This window comes from Saccopteryx leptura, chromosome 6, assembly GCF_036850995.1.
Source record: "Saccopteryx leptura isolate mSacLep1 chromosome 6, mSacLep1_pri_phased_curated, whole genome shotgun sequence".
Lineage (NCBI taxonomy): Eukaryota > Metazoa > Chordata > Mammalia > Chiroptera > Emballonuridae > Saccopteryx > Saccopteryx leptura.
Genome location: NC_089508.1, coordinates 144,974,859 through 144,989,907, shown reverse-complemented (window position 1 = coordinate 144,989,907; position 15,049 = coordinate 144,974,859). Strand labels below are relative to the sequence as shown.

Below are 15,049 nucleotides of genomic sequence, written 5' to 3'. Positions count from 1 at the left end.
TGGGCGCTTCTCCTGTGTGCCCTCGCTGGGAATCTAACCCGGGACTCCTGCAATCCAGGCCGACTCTCTACCACTGAGCCAACTGGCCAGGACCAATAATTTTTTTTCTCTTGCCTGTAACATAGTAATTGCTCACAAAAGTTTGTTTCACTAAACTGAACTATGAACAAAAGATAGATAAATGATAAATGATGTAGCCCTAAAAGCTGAAGTTTGCATACAGAGGAGGAATGCCCAAAATGGTCGATACAGTAATAAACTGTGAGAAGAAGGGTGTGAATTTGGGTTGAAATTCAGGAAGATTTAATAAAAAAACTGGATCTCAGTTAGACCTTAAGTTTGGGAGAGATGATGAAAAAAACCAGACAGGAATGTGAAAAATCATGTTTAAGGGACAATGATCCAAGCACTGGAACAGAAGACCTTGCTGGCCAACTTCAGAGAAATGTTAAGATGTGCCCTAGCGGTCCTGGCCAATTGGCTCAGTGGTAGAGCGTCAGCCTGGCATGCAGAAGTCCCGGGTTTGATTCCCAGCCAGGGCACACAGGAGAAGCGCCCATCTGCTTCTCCACCCCTCCCCCTCTCCTTCCTCTCTGTCTCTTTTTTCCCCTCCCACAACCGAGGTTCCATTGGAGCAAAGTTGGCCCGGGAGCTGGGATGGCTCTGTGGCCTCTGCTTCAGGTGCTAGAATGGCTCTGATTGCGGCAGAGCGACGCCCCAGATGGGCAGAGCATCGCCCCCTGGTGGGCATGCCTGGTGGATCCCGGTCGGGTGCATGTGAGAGTCTGTCTGACTGCCTCCCTGTTTCCAACTTCAGAAAAATACAAAAAAAAAAAAAAAAAAAAAAAAAAAAGAAAAGAAAAAAGAAAAAAGATGTGCCCTAGCAAGGTGTTTCAGACCCAGAAGGCTCACAAAAGAATAAAGGTAATCACTTGACTTTCTGTAAGGCTTTGTGGTTTTCTAAGCATTTTCTCTTTTCCCCCTTAAGTATTTTCCTATGACATAGACAGAGAAGGAAGGCATTATTACCTCAACTTTACATATGAAGAAATTAAGATCAGAGATGATAAGTAACTCCTCCAAGTCTCACAGCTAGCGAGTGACAGAGCTGGGACAATAAGTTAGTTCTTATGAATGATTCTCTCCAATATATACTCTTTTCTGCCAGTTTGTGTGTGTGTGCGTGCGTGCGCGCGCGCGTGTGTGTGTGTGTACAATGAGCCCTGATCTTAAGAGAGACAAGGCAAGAGGACAAGATTCCAGGTGAGGTGCCTCCGTGCCCTTGCCCATGAACATAAGGGTCCCCCCCTCCCCAGTCCCCACTGTCAACATTCTATGCACAAAATGTGAGCCTGGGTAGCCAGGAGTTCAGTCTTCTTGAAATAAAGTGGTTTAGTCTCTCCTTTGTTCCCTAACAAACTGGAACAGAGGCTAGAGGAAGCTCTCCTTTTTTCTTTGGAGAACCAAAAAGTTCCATATGGAGAAAAGCTAGACTAAGTTATTACTTTGTTATTGTAGTAATTAAAAAATATCCATTCTCATTTTTGAACTGTTTTGTTTTCTACTTGAATATGAGTTATTTAGTAGATAATGACACATTTATTTATTTATATACTTATTCATTTATCCAGGTGGAGCAGGTAAGGTATAAATTAATCCACTATAAACTACTTATTTCTGAAATCAAATAGTTGCTTTCTAATTTTTCAGTAAGAATGATCTTTATGTGGCCAACTTTCACTACACTGTTTCTCTGAATGACAAATTTACTTTGGAAAAATAATTATTTAGTCCAATGATTTAATAAGTTTTTTTCTTACTTACACATTTAAAGAATGTTGTGTGATCTTTTCCAAACATCTTGTTAGGGCTGGCTATCTGTGGGATAAGTACCCCTGCATGGTATAGAGTTGACCCTTGCATATAACTTTTGCTCCCCCAAAACTTAACTACTAATGCCACTGTTGATCATGAGCCTTACCAATAACACAAAGCTGATTCACACATGCTTTATATGTATATTACAGACTATATCCTTATAATAAAGTAAGTTAGAGAAAAGAAAATACTAAGAAAATCATAAGAAAGAAAAAAATACATTTGCAGTATTTGTTGAGAGAAATCCACATATTAAGTGGATCCACAAAGTTCAAACCTGCGTCGTTCAAGGGTCAACTGTAATATTACTTGTGTCTTACAGCACTCTGCTGTTTTCCAAAGATAATTCTTTTTCTCTACTCTCTTCTTTTTCACTGTCTATCCTACTGACTTCTATTCCTTTTTATTCTCCACCCTTTTCCTTCTTGGACTTTTTAGGTGTCTGGCAGATAAATCCCTTACTTCTGGACTAAAAGGCTTTTCTCAATATCTTCTAACAGATGATTCAATTTACTGGAAAAACCTTTTCCTAATAGCCTGCTTTATTTGCCACGCTTTGGAACAAACAGTCTGCCTATCAAGTCAAATGTGGGTGCAGAAATACAGGAATTATGTGAACAATTAAGGCAAAAACCTCTGCACTTGACTTGGGATGAACACACAGAATAGTGTACAGGTGATGTGTTATGTATGGAGTTGTATGCTGGAAACCTGTATGATTTTATTAACCAATGTCACCCCAATAAATTCAATAAAAATTTTAAACAAATTTTAGAAACTTTGAAAAGAAAAACTTCTGCTATCTTTGAAGAAAAACTATTAAAGCCTTAACACTGCATATAATCATTTACTTGGTCAAATCAAATTCTACACAAATATTTACTTCACATTGTCAAGGCTCCATACATTCATGCTTAGCCTATTGTTTTAAATAGGTTTTGATAAAAATAACATTATTTTTAAGAAACGGAAAAACAGTTTGAGTAAAATAATCATAAATTTGGTTCTTACTTGATATGCACTCAATGAAGCACTCAGGAACAGTGGGCAATTTCTGAGATAAAGTAATCCAGTTCTAAGGGCTGGTATCCACTCTCTTAGATCTATAGCCTTTGAATGCATCCATATGTACAAAGGTGTCTATATATAGAATATGTAAGTCAATGGGGGAAATTATGGTTCTGTCAGCTTTAATAATTAACTTTCATTAACTTTTACAACAATGGAAAGACTCCAGTGTGGTCTTGACCTTTGAGACTATGATCTGCAGAAGGGATGATAACAACTTCCTCAAGTTCCGTGTGAGAACATACCCCTCACTGCACATGTGTGTGTGTTTCATTGGTTTGCAGAGATTTGTGCAGCTGATGTGCATGTAGAAGTAAAAAAAAAATTCAGCAAGGGTTATCTTTCTGCCCTTTTATCTACCATTTTAGATTGGAGTTTAGATGGTTGCTTCTTGGCTGGCTGACTCCACGGAGCTCTCAGAAGCTGCACAAGGATGCTGTACTGGTGAACTCATGGTATGATAACAGCCTTTGCTAAGAAGCTGTCCCAACTCTGGGCAACATGCCTCTGTCTGGACTCTGATTCCTGCCCCTCTGCCTTGTGCTATTCCCACTGAAAGCATGAAAGCAGTGACCCCTTTGTTACTGCAGCCAGTGGAATTTGACGTCCTTATCTTACTTAACCTCTTAGCATTTAACCAGCTGAAGACTTTACTTGGAAATCTTCTATAAAATTAAAAACCTTTTTTTCCTTAACCATGATTCTCTTTATATTCCACCTCATGCTTCTCTGCCAACTCCCCTGTGTCCAATCCTGGACTTCCTTTTGCTCTTTCTCTCTGCCTTGATGCCATAAGTGATGGTCCAGTGGTTCCCAGTGACTTTCAGGTCACTAACTCCTGCCCTCTGGATCCACATATTGAACACCTGGATGTCCCGGGGGCACCTTAGTCTTAATATCCAAATATGAACTCTTGATCTTTCCCTCAAATGTGCTCTAGTGTTTATCATACCAGTACAGAACACCTGCCTCTACTCATGCCAGAGACCTGGGAATCACCCTTGACTCTTCCTCTTGCCCATGCCAGCCAATCCACCATCACCAAGTCCAGTGGACTCTACCTCCCAATTGTACCACAGAGCCATTGTGTTTCATCTCCCTCCTACTTCCCTGGCTTAACCCACCACCAGATCTCACAATGCCTTCTTGCTTCCTCTCTTAAACCTTCTCGTGTCTTCACTGTCCAGTGGTCTGAAAGATCACTTCCAGGTAGTCCTCTCCAGGGAGCCAGCATTAATCCTATAACACCAGACCTCCAGAGTCTTGCATGCTGTCGCCCTCCCCAGCTCTCCAGCCTCAGTGGGCCCCCCTCACCATCGCCTTTCCATTCCAGCCTCTGATGCTGTGGAGTTGGCCAGCCCCTGTCCAGCATGTCCTCTGCTGAAATGCTCTCCTCCCCTCTGTCTGGCTATTATTTAGCTTCAGTGTCACTTCCTCAGAGAGAGCTCCTTTGGTCCCCTAATCTAAATTAGCTCCTCTTGTGGTATTCCCTCATAACATCCTTTACTTTTCCAACATAGCATAGCAATTCCAAAATAAACTAATAAACTACTTGTTTAATGGTTGGCTCCCTTGGTAGAATGAAAGCTCCATATAAGCAGGGACTTTGATTGCCTTATTCAGTACTATATCCCCAGTACCCAGAGTGAATCTATAATAGAACTAGTTAAATGACAGTTAAATGAATGAATTATAGTTGATATAACACAACTCTGAAAGAATTTGGATAAGGCACTAGTTTGTTCTAAATTAATCTAACCTGTATTTTAAAGTTGGCTCAAACTTATACCAACTGTGTAATTAAATTAGCTGTGGCATAATTTAAATCTTTTAAAAAATATATTTTTCCCCATTGATTTGAGAGAGAAAGGGAGAGAGAGAAGCACTAGCTTGCCATTTCACTTAGTTGTGCACTCACTCATTGATTGCTTCTCCTATATGTCTTGACCAGGGATCAAACCCTGGCCTTGGTGTACCTGTACCATGCCCCATCCACTGAGCCATCCAGCCAGGGCTCATTTAACACTTTTAATTGGAGCCCCAGCCGGTGGCACAGTTGATACAGTGCAGCTCTAGAGCACCAATGTTGCCAGCTCAAGCCCAGGGTCCCCAACTGGATTCTCATGGGTGCCAGTTTGAGTCCTGGTCAGGGCACAAATGAGAAGCAATCAAAGTCATAACTAAGTGGAAGAAGTTGATGCTTCTCTCTCTCAAAAAAAAAATATATTTTTTGTATTTTTCTGAAGCTGGAAATGGGGAGAGACAGTCAGACAGACTCCCACATGCGCCCAACTGGGATCCACCCGGCACGCCTACCAGGGGCGACGCTCTGCCCACCAGGGGGCGATGCTCTGCCTCTCCAGGGCATCGCTCTGCTGTGACCAGAGCCACTCTAGCGCCTGAGGCAGAGGCCAAGGAGCCATCCCCAGCACCTGGACCATCTTTGCTCCAATGGAGCCTTGGCTGCAGGAGGGGAAGAGAGAGACAGAGAGGAAGGAGGGGTGGGGATGGAGAAGCAAATGGGCGCTTCTCCTATGTGCCCTGGCCGGTAATCGAACCTGGGACTTCTGCACGCCAGGCTGATGCTCTACCGCTGAGCCAACCGGCCAGGGCCTCAGAAAAGCTTTTAATTGTTTTAACAAATGTACAGCATTTATTCAGGACTACTGTGCATTGATCAAATTGTGTTTTTTAGGTTTGGTTGCTGAAAGAACTGGAAAAGAATGTATATAAGATAGAATCTTAGAACCACTGATCAGATTAAAAATGATTTATTTTTAGAACAAATAAGAGTTTTTCAAGGTTAAAAGAATACAAGCTGAATAAAGATAAATCAAAAGCATTCTTTTATACTAGCAATAATCAAACAGAAATATAATAGAAAAAAAGATACCATAGGTAATAGCAACAGAAGCTCCAAAAGTAAGTAAGACTGAATCTTATCTAAAGACATACGGGAACTTTATGGAGAATATTGCAAAGCATCATTAAGGGATGAAAAGAAAAACATATAGCCTAACATTTTCCTGGATGCAAGGCTCAATATCATAAAGACATTTCCCTCAAATTAATCTAATATATAATATGCTAATGTAATAAAAAATCTAAAAGTGGGGAGTCTTACTCTTTCAGATATAAAGATATATTACAAAGCTTTAGTAATTATTACAGTGCTCTATTTGTGCTGATGGAGACAAATGCACCAGCGAAGCAGAATAGAAGGCCCAGAATCATGTGTTTAAACTTGATATATGATTGAGGTGATATTACAGCAGAAAGGACAAGCTAACTATTTAATAAATAGAGTTAAGACAACTGGCTATCCACATGGAACAAGTAAAATTTAGATTCCAACTTCACACCAGATACACAAAAAACTTTTCAAGTTACCTGAAAACCTAAATGTAAAAAGCAAAATTTTAAAACCTTTAGAAGAAAAAAAAAGAATACCATTATAACCTTGGTGGAATAATGGTATTTCTTAACCAAGTCACAAAAATGTGTATATTATAAAGGAAAGTTTAAATGATCTTGTGCAGACTAGGCAATATATTTGCCTCAAGTCTTTAAAAGATAATATTCAGCATATGTAAGGAACTCCTACAAATCAATAAGACAAAAAGCAAAAAGTCAACATGACCTGTCAATTTACAGAAAACTTAAAGTGACAACATATGAAAAAATGTTTGATTTTACTAGTAATTAGGGAAAAGTAGATTAAAACCACAATGAGGGTGGATGACATTAGAGTAATGGTAGGATAGGAAGCGATACCGATAACTCTCCCCCAAAACTCAACAAGATCTTCAATCAGAAACAGAAAAACCTATCCTTGGAGCCTCCAGATGTTTCGCAATACACCCGAAGGTATGGTCGAGCGAAAAATTGGCTAAATATATAATCAAACCCCGAAGGAAATAGGGAGTAAGAAATGCTCCAACTTCCTCACTAACCTAAACAAGGCGGCTTTCACTGGGAACTGAGAATATAGAAACTAAGGCGGGCAAAGGGGGTGAATAGATCCAGGCCGTGGCACAAATGGCCGAACCAGGCTGTGGCACGGAGATCCAAGCCGAGGAAAAACTGTTCCTGTGGCAACCCGGGCAATACAAGCTAACACTGGTGCCAAACCCAGACAAAGAAAGACAAGTGTGGCAGCCATTTTCCCCGATCTCCTGATCAGAGCATGCAGATAGTAGGCAAGAGATTCCTTCCAAAGCCCCGGGAGTGGGCGCCCGTGTTATCCCACAGAAAGGCAGAGTCAGAGGCCTTTGTGTGGGCCAAAAGTGGAACCTCCGGACTGCCCCAGCGCCCTTAAAAAGCCGCACACGGGGAGGGAGCGAGAACTAATTCCAATGCTGGAACTTTTCCGTGTGGGTAGGGGTTTCACTCAGAGGGTGAGGCGGCTGGCCTGATATCCTGGTCTGCGCGCACAGATAGTGAGCGAGAGATTCCTCCAAGTGCCTCGACAGTGTGCGCCTGTGTTATCCCACAGAGGAGCAGAGTCAGGGGCCTTTGTGTGGGCCAAAAGCGGAATCTCGGGCTGCCCCAGCGCCTTGAAAAAGCCACGCATGGGGACGGAGCGAGAACCAATTCTAATGCTGGAACTTTTCCATGCGGGTGGGGGTTTCACTCAGAGTGTGAGACTGCCGGCCTGATATCCTGGTCTGTGCGCGCAGAGAGTGAGCAAGAGTTTCCTCCAAGCGCCCCGGGAGTGGGCACCCAACTGTGTTACCAGACAGAGTGGCAGAGCCAGAGGTCTTTGAGTGGGCGGAAGCCCCACCTGATTATGCTAGCAGCTCTGACTGACTGAGCCTTGCCCAGAGCCCTGTGCTGAGTGGGAATAGAGTGGGGAGTTGCCAGCTCTTTGAGTCTCTTACTATCCAGGCAGAGGCAGCAGCAACCCCATAGCTGGATTATCGGCTACTAATTGATAAGGAAAGACTAGGAGAAAGGCTCCAGGAACATGGACTCTCTCACTGGTGGAGCCTATAAATGCTAATGAACCTCGACTGCCAACGAGACTAAAGCACAATACATGACATCGCCATAGAGACTTACCAACTGCAAACCTCTACCTGAGTGTGCCAAAGGGGCAGACCCGGGGTACAGAGTCACCAACCAAGAAGAGGGAGAGAAAAGAAAAAGCAAGAAGATAACCTCTCAAAATCAAGAATAATCTGCAGACTTTATAACCTATCCCATTTTATTTTATTTGTTTGTTTGTTTCTCTTACCTTCATTCTTGATATTTTTTTTTCCTCCTCCAATTTGGTCGATTAACTCTCTGCTGGTCTTACTCTCTCCTCTCCTTGAACTACACTACCCATAAGTGTTACATCTCCCATTATCTTTTCTTTCCTCTTCCTTTCTCTCTATGAGGGTTGCACTCCAAAACCCTAACTCTCTCTCTCTCTCCTCTTTTTTCTTTTTTCTTCTTTTAGTGGTTCCCTCTTTTCTCTCTCTCTCTCTTTCTTTTCTCCCTCTATATTAGTTTCTTCCTTTCTCCTTTACGTCTCCTCTCATTCAAACCTCAATAACAAACAAATTATCTTATCTGGGACTCAAACTTATGTTTGTGGCATTTTGGGGGGTTTTACTTCACCTTTTTAACTCACTAGCAGTGCTACCATCCCTGGCTCTCCATTTTATCTAGTTCTTGTTCCACTAAATACAATAGTAATTTTTTAATTTGTCCCCCCATTTTCCTGTTTCCCTCTTATTCCTCTCATCATAATTCTTAGTCAACCAACACCTAAAAGCAAATCATTTTATTCTTGACCCAAATTTTTTCCTTATTTGCATTTTGTGGGTCCATACCCCCTTCTTTTTTCTTTCTTTCTTTTTTTTTTTTTTGCCCTTTTATTACTTTTCTCCAATTCAGGCCCTCCATTACAGGCATTGTTTGTTCTATTTAATACAATATAATTCACAATTCACCACAAGATTTTCTCAAGAAAGAGGGGAGAGGAGAGGAGAGGAAAAAGGAGGGGGGGAATAATTTCCTTTTTTTTAATTTTTATTTAATTTTATTTTTCTTTATTTCATTATTAATTTTTAAAAAACTTCAATTTTTTATTTTTTTAACTTTTTATTCTTTATTAAATCTTATTAATACTATCAACAAAACCACCCTCAGATGCCATTAAGGAAGAGAAAATCGAATATCATGGATACAAAAGAAAGAGAGGTAACACAGCTAGATGAGGAAAAATCTATGGAGAAAAAATTTAATATATTGGAAACCTTGGAGCTAAATGACAGAGAATTCAATATAGAAATCCTAAAAATCCTCCGAGATATACAAGAAAACACAGAAAGGCAATTTAGCGAGCTCAGAAAACAAGTCAATGAACACAAAGAATATATTTCCAAGGAAATTGAAACTATGAAAACAAATCAAACAGAGATGAAAAACTCAATTCACGAGCTGAAAAACGAGGTAACAAGCTTAGCTAATAGAACAGGCCAGATAGAAGAGAGGATTAGTGAAATAGAAGACAAGCAACTTGAGGCACAACAGAGAGAAGAAGAAAGAGACTCAAAAGTTAAAAAAAAAATGAGATAGCCCTACAGGAATTATCTGACTCCATCAAAAAGAATAACATAAGAATAATAGGTATATCAGAGGGAGAAGAGAGAGAAAATGGAATGGAGAACATACTCAAACAAATAATAGATGAGAACTTCCCAAGCCTGTAGAAAGAACTAAAGCCTCAAATTCAAGAAGCAAACAGAACACCAAGTTTTCTTAACCCCAACAAACCTACTCCAAGGCACATCATAATGAAATTGGCACAAATCAATATGTTGGCCCACAAAAACAACATCAGCAAATTCAGAAAAATTGAAGTTGTACCAAGCATATTTTCTGATCATAAAGCCTTGAAACTAGAATTCAACTGCAAAAGAGAGGAAAAAAATCCCACAAAAATGTGAAAACTAAACAACATACTTTTTAAAAATGAATGGGTCAAAGAAGAAATAAGTGCAGAGATCAAAAGATATATTCAGACTAATGAAAATGACAATACGACATATCAGAATCTATGGGATGCAGCAAAAGCAGTGATATGAGGAAAGTTCATATCACTTCAGGCATATATGAACAAACAAGAGAGAACCCAAGTGAACCACTTAACTTCACACCTTAAGGAACTAGAAAAAGAAGAACAAAGACAACCCAAAACCAGCCGAAGAAAGGAGATAATAAAAATCAGAGCAGAAATAAATGAAATAGAGAACAGAAAAACTATAGAAAAAATTAATAGAACAAGGAGCTGGTTCTTTGAAAAGATCAACAAAATTGACAAACCCTTGGCAAGACTTACCAAGGAAAAAAGAGAAAGAACTCATATAAACAAAATCCAAAATGAAAGAGGAGAAATCACCACGGACACCGTAGATATACAAAGAACTATTATAGAATACTATGAAAAACTTTATGCCACTAAATTCAACAACCTAGAAGAAATGGATAAATTCCTAGAACAATACAACCTTCCTAGACTGAGTCAAGAAGAAGCAGAAAGCCTAAACAGACCTATTAGTAGAGAAGAAATAGAAAAAATCATTAAAAACCTCCCCAAAAATAAAAGTCCAGGCCCTGACAGCTATACCAGAGAATTTTATCAAACATTCAAAGAAGACTTGGTTCCTATTCTACTCAAAGTCTTCCAAAAAATTGAAGAAGAAGCAATACTTCCAAACACATTTTATGAGGCCAACATAACCCTCATACCAAAACCAGGCAAGGATGGCACAAAAAAAGAAAACTACAGACCAATATCTCTAATGAGTACAGATGCTAAAATACTAAACAAAATACTAGCAAATCGAATACAACAACATATTAAAAAAATAATACATCATGATCAAGTGGGATTCATCCCAGATCTCAAGGATGGTTCAACATACGTAAAACGGTTAACGTAATACACCATATCAACAAAACAAAGAACAAAAACCACATGATCTTATCAATAGACGCAGAAAAGGCTTTCGATAAAATACAACATAATTTTATGTTTAAGACTCTCAACAAAATGGGTATAGAAGGAAAATATCTCAACATGATAAAGGCCATATATGATAAACCATCAGCTAACATCATATTAAATGGCACTAAACTGAAGGCTTTCCCTCTTAAATCAGGAACAAGACAGGGTTGTCCACTCTCTCCACTCTTATTTAATGTGGTACTAGAGGTTCTAGCCAGAGCAATCAGACAAGACAAAGAAATAAAAGGTATCCATATCAGAAAAGAAGAAGTAAAGGTATCACTTTTTGCAGATGATATGATCCTATACATCGAAAACCCCAAAGAATCCACAAAAAGACTACTAGAAACAATAAGCCAATACAGTAAGGTCGCAAGATACAAAATTAACATACAGAAGTCAATAGCCTTTCTATATGCCAACAATGAAACAATTGAGAATGGACTCAAAAGAATAATCCCCTTCACGATTGCAACAAAAAAAAATAAAATATTTAGGAATAAACATAACAAAGAATGTAAAGGACTTATATAATGAAAGCTATAAATCACTGTTAAGGGAAATCGAAAAAGATATAATGAGATGGAAGAATATTCCTTGTTCTTGGTTAGGAAGAATAAATATAATCAAGATGGCCATATTACCCAAAGCAATATACAAATTTAATGCAATTCCCATCAAAATTCCAATGACATTTTTTAAAGAAATGGAACAAAAAATCATCAGATTTATATGGAACTATAAAAAACCCCGAATAGCCAAAGCAATCCTAAAGAAAAAAAATGAAGCTGGGGGCATTACAATACCTGACTGCAAACTATATTATAGGGCCACGACAATCAAAACACCTTGGTATTGGCAGAAAAATAGACACTCAGACCAATGGAACAGAATAGAAAACCCAGAAATAAAACCACATATATATAGTCAAATAATTTTTGATAAAGGGGCCAACAACACACAATGGAGAAAAGAAAGCCTCTTCAACAAATGGTGCTGGGAAAACTGGAAAGCCACATGCAAAAGAATGAAACTGGACTACAGTCTGTCCCCCTGTACTAAAATTCACTCAAAATGGATCAAAGATCTAAACATAAGACCTGAAACAATTAAGTACATAGAAGAAGACATAGGTACTCAACTCATGGACTTGTGTTTTAAAGAGCATTTTATGAATTTGACTCCAAAGGCAAAAGAAGTGAAGGCAAAAATTAATGAATGTGATTACATCAGACTAAGAAGTTTTTGCTCAGCAAGAGAAACTGATAACAAAATAAACAGAAAGCCAACTAAATGGGAAATGATATTTTCAAACAATAGCTCAGATAAGGGCCTAATATCCAAAATATACAAAGAACTCATAAAACTCAACAACAAACAAACAATCCAATGAAAAAATGGGAAGAGGACATGAACAGACACTTCTTCCAGGAAGAAATAGAAATGGCCAACAGATATATGAAAAGATGCTCATCTTCTTTAGTTATTAGAGGAACGCAAATCAAAACTGCAATGAGATACCACCTCATACCTGTTAGATTAGCTATTATTAACAAGACAGGTAATAGCAAATGTTGGAGAGGCTGTGGAGAAAAAGGAACCCTCATACACTGTTGGTGGGAATGTAAAGTAGTACAACCATTATGGAAGAAAGTATGGTGGTTCCTCAAAAAACTGAAATAGAACTACCTTATGACCCAGCAATCCCTCTACTGGGTACATACCTCCAAAACTTAGAAACATTGATACGTAAAGACACATGCAGCCCCATGTTCATTGCAGCATTGTTCACAGTGGCCAGGACATGGAAACAACCAAAAAGCCCGTCAATAGATGACTGGATAAAGAAGATGTGGCACATATACACTATGGAATACTACTCAGCCATAAGAAATGATGACATCGGATCATTTACAGCAAAATGGTGGGATCTTGATTACATGATATGAAGTGAAATAAATAAATCAGAAAAAAACAGGAACTGCATTATTCCATACGTAGGTGGGATATAAAAGTGAAACTAAGAGACATTGATAAGAGTGTGGTGGTTACGGGGGGAGGGGGGAAAGGGAGAGGGAAAGGGGGAGGGGGAGAGGCACAAAGAAAACTAGATAGAAGGTGACAGAGGACAATCTGACTTTGGGTGATGGGTATGCAACATAATTGAACGACAAGATAACCTGGACTTGTTATCTTTGAATATATGTATCCTGATTTATTGATGTCGCCCCATTAAAAAAATAAAATTATTTAAAAAAAATACCCACAATGAGATACATTTCACACTTATCACAAGAAGGGGTGGAACTAGATTTGGTGGAGTCTGAAGTTTATGCGATTCGTGGGGCTCTTTTTAAGGAAAAGAACACGACATACAAATACAAAATTAGCTATGAGGCTTTTAAAGGAGCCCAAGCAAATGAAAGGTCCTGCCATTAAGCTTCATTTATTTATTTATTTTTTTTTTAGAGATACAGAGAGAGGGATAGATAGGGACAGACAGACAGAAATGGAGAGAGATGAGAAGCATCAATCATCGTTTTTCGTTGTGACACCTTAGTTGTTCATTGATTGCTTTCTCATATGTGCCTTGACCGTGGGCCTTCAGCAGACCGAGTAACCCTTTGCTCCAACCAGCGACCTTGGGTCCAAGCTAGTGAGTTTTGCCCAAACCAGATGAGCCCGCGCTTAAGCTGGCGACCTCGGGGTCTCAAACCTGGATCCTCCGCATCCCAGTCTGACGCTCTATCCACTGCTCCACTGCCTGGTCAGGCAAGCTTCATTTATTTCATAGTAAATTTCTTCTGTATGAAATACCTGAAAATGCCAAGGGTCACAGAGGATGTGGAATAATAGGAATGTCAACCACTGTTGTGTGTGTGAATTGTGGCAGTCACTTCAGAGGGCCATTTGGCGCTATCACCAAATTGAAGATGCACATCTTTTAAGACTTGGCAATTCCTCTCTTAAGTATATGTCCTTCAGAAATGCTGATGCATTAAAAAATGTTTAAAGCATCAATGTCTGTAATAGTAGGGCAAGAAGGAAATATCCTAAGTATCATTTACAAGACAATGGGTTAGAAAGTTATGCTTTGTAAAAAAAATGGATGAAAATCAATATATTAGAGCAGTACATAGCAAAATGAACTCCTCTGACAAAGACAAATGGAGTAAAAAAATAAGAAAGAATAAATCCAATATGATTCTAATTATATAAAATTTAAAATATTAGCAAAATGCTTATGATTTGTAGATATACAGCAAATGTACAAGAACAAGCAATGGAATGGTAAAGCAAGACGTTCAGGATAGCAGTTCCCTCAGTGGAGAAAGGAATTTACTGGGGAGGACTATGAAGAGAGCCTCTACTATAGCTGTAATATTTTATTTTATTTTTTTTAATTAAAGATTTCTTTCTTCTTTCTTTCTTTCTTTCTTTCTTTCTTTCTTTCTTTCTTTCTTTCTTTCTTTCTTTCTTTCTTTCTTTCTTTCTTCTTTTTTAAAATTGGAGATATGTACAGTATTAGTTTCCTAGGGATGCCATAACAAAGTCCACAAATAAGTGGCTTTAAACAACAGAACTTCATTCCCCCATGGTTCTGGAGTCAAACATTAAGATGTCACAGGGCTGTTCCCTGTGAGACACTGGGTGGGATCCTTACTTGCCTTCCAGCTCCCAGTGGTGACTGGCAGTCCTTGGTGTTTCTTGTCTTGCTGCTGCGTGACTCTAGTCTCTACCCCTGTTGTCATACAGTCTTCTCACTCTCTGTTCCCTCCTATTATAAGGATCCTAGTCATTTTGGATTAAGAGTCCATTCTATGATACTTCAGTATGACCTCATCTTACCTATCTGCATCTGCAGTGACCCTATTTCCAAATAAGGTCATTCTGAAATACCGGGAGTTAGGACTTTAACATACCTTTTTTGAAGGGTGGAGAGGTGAGGTCAATTTGATCTACAACAAGCATGCAGTAAAATGTACAGTTCTTAAATGTACAGAGAGTTCTTGGGTTATGACACAGTTCTATTTCTACAACAGTGACATGAGCTGAATTTTGGTGTAAGTCTAAACACACCCTGGCCTAAGTCACTTACCTATC

The 15,049-nt window shown here is 39.1% G+C and overlaps 1 protein-coding gene across 4 annotated transcripts in view; it reads right to left on the bottom strand.

Moving 5' to 3' along the window:
- The window catches only part of SLC26A3 (solute carrier family 26 member 3), a 46,335-nt gene extending 43,323 nt beyond the window's left edge, over nucleotides 1-3,012 (bottom strand). For 2 of the 4 annotated variants that reach the window (XM_066341378.1, XM_066341376.1), the window contains exon 1: nucleotides 2,890-2,992. The gene's annotated coding sequence lies outside the window, so the exon portion shown is untranslated. Of the gene's footprint in view, nucleotides 1-2,889 lie in introns of all 4 variants that reach the window. The other 2 variants (XM_066341379.1, XM_066341377.1) reach the window with 2 other exon arrangements.
- Nucleotides 3,013-15,049: the final 12,037 nt, after the last annotated feature.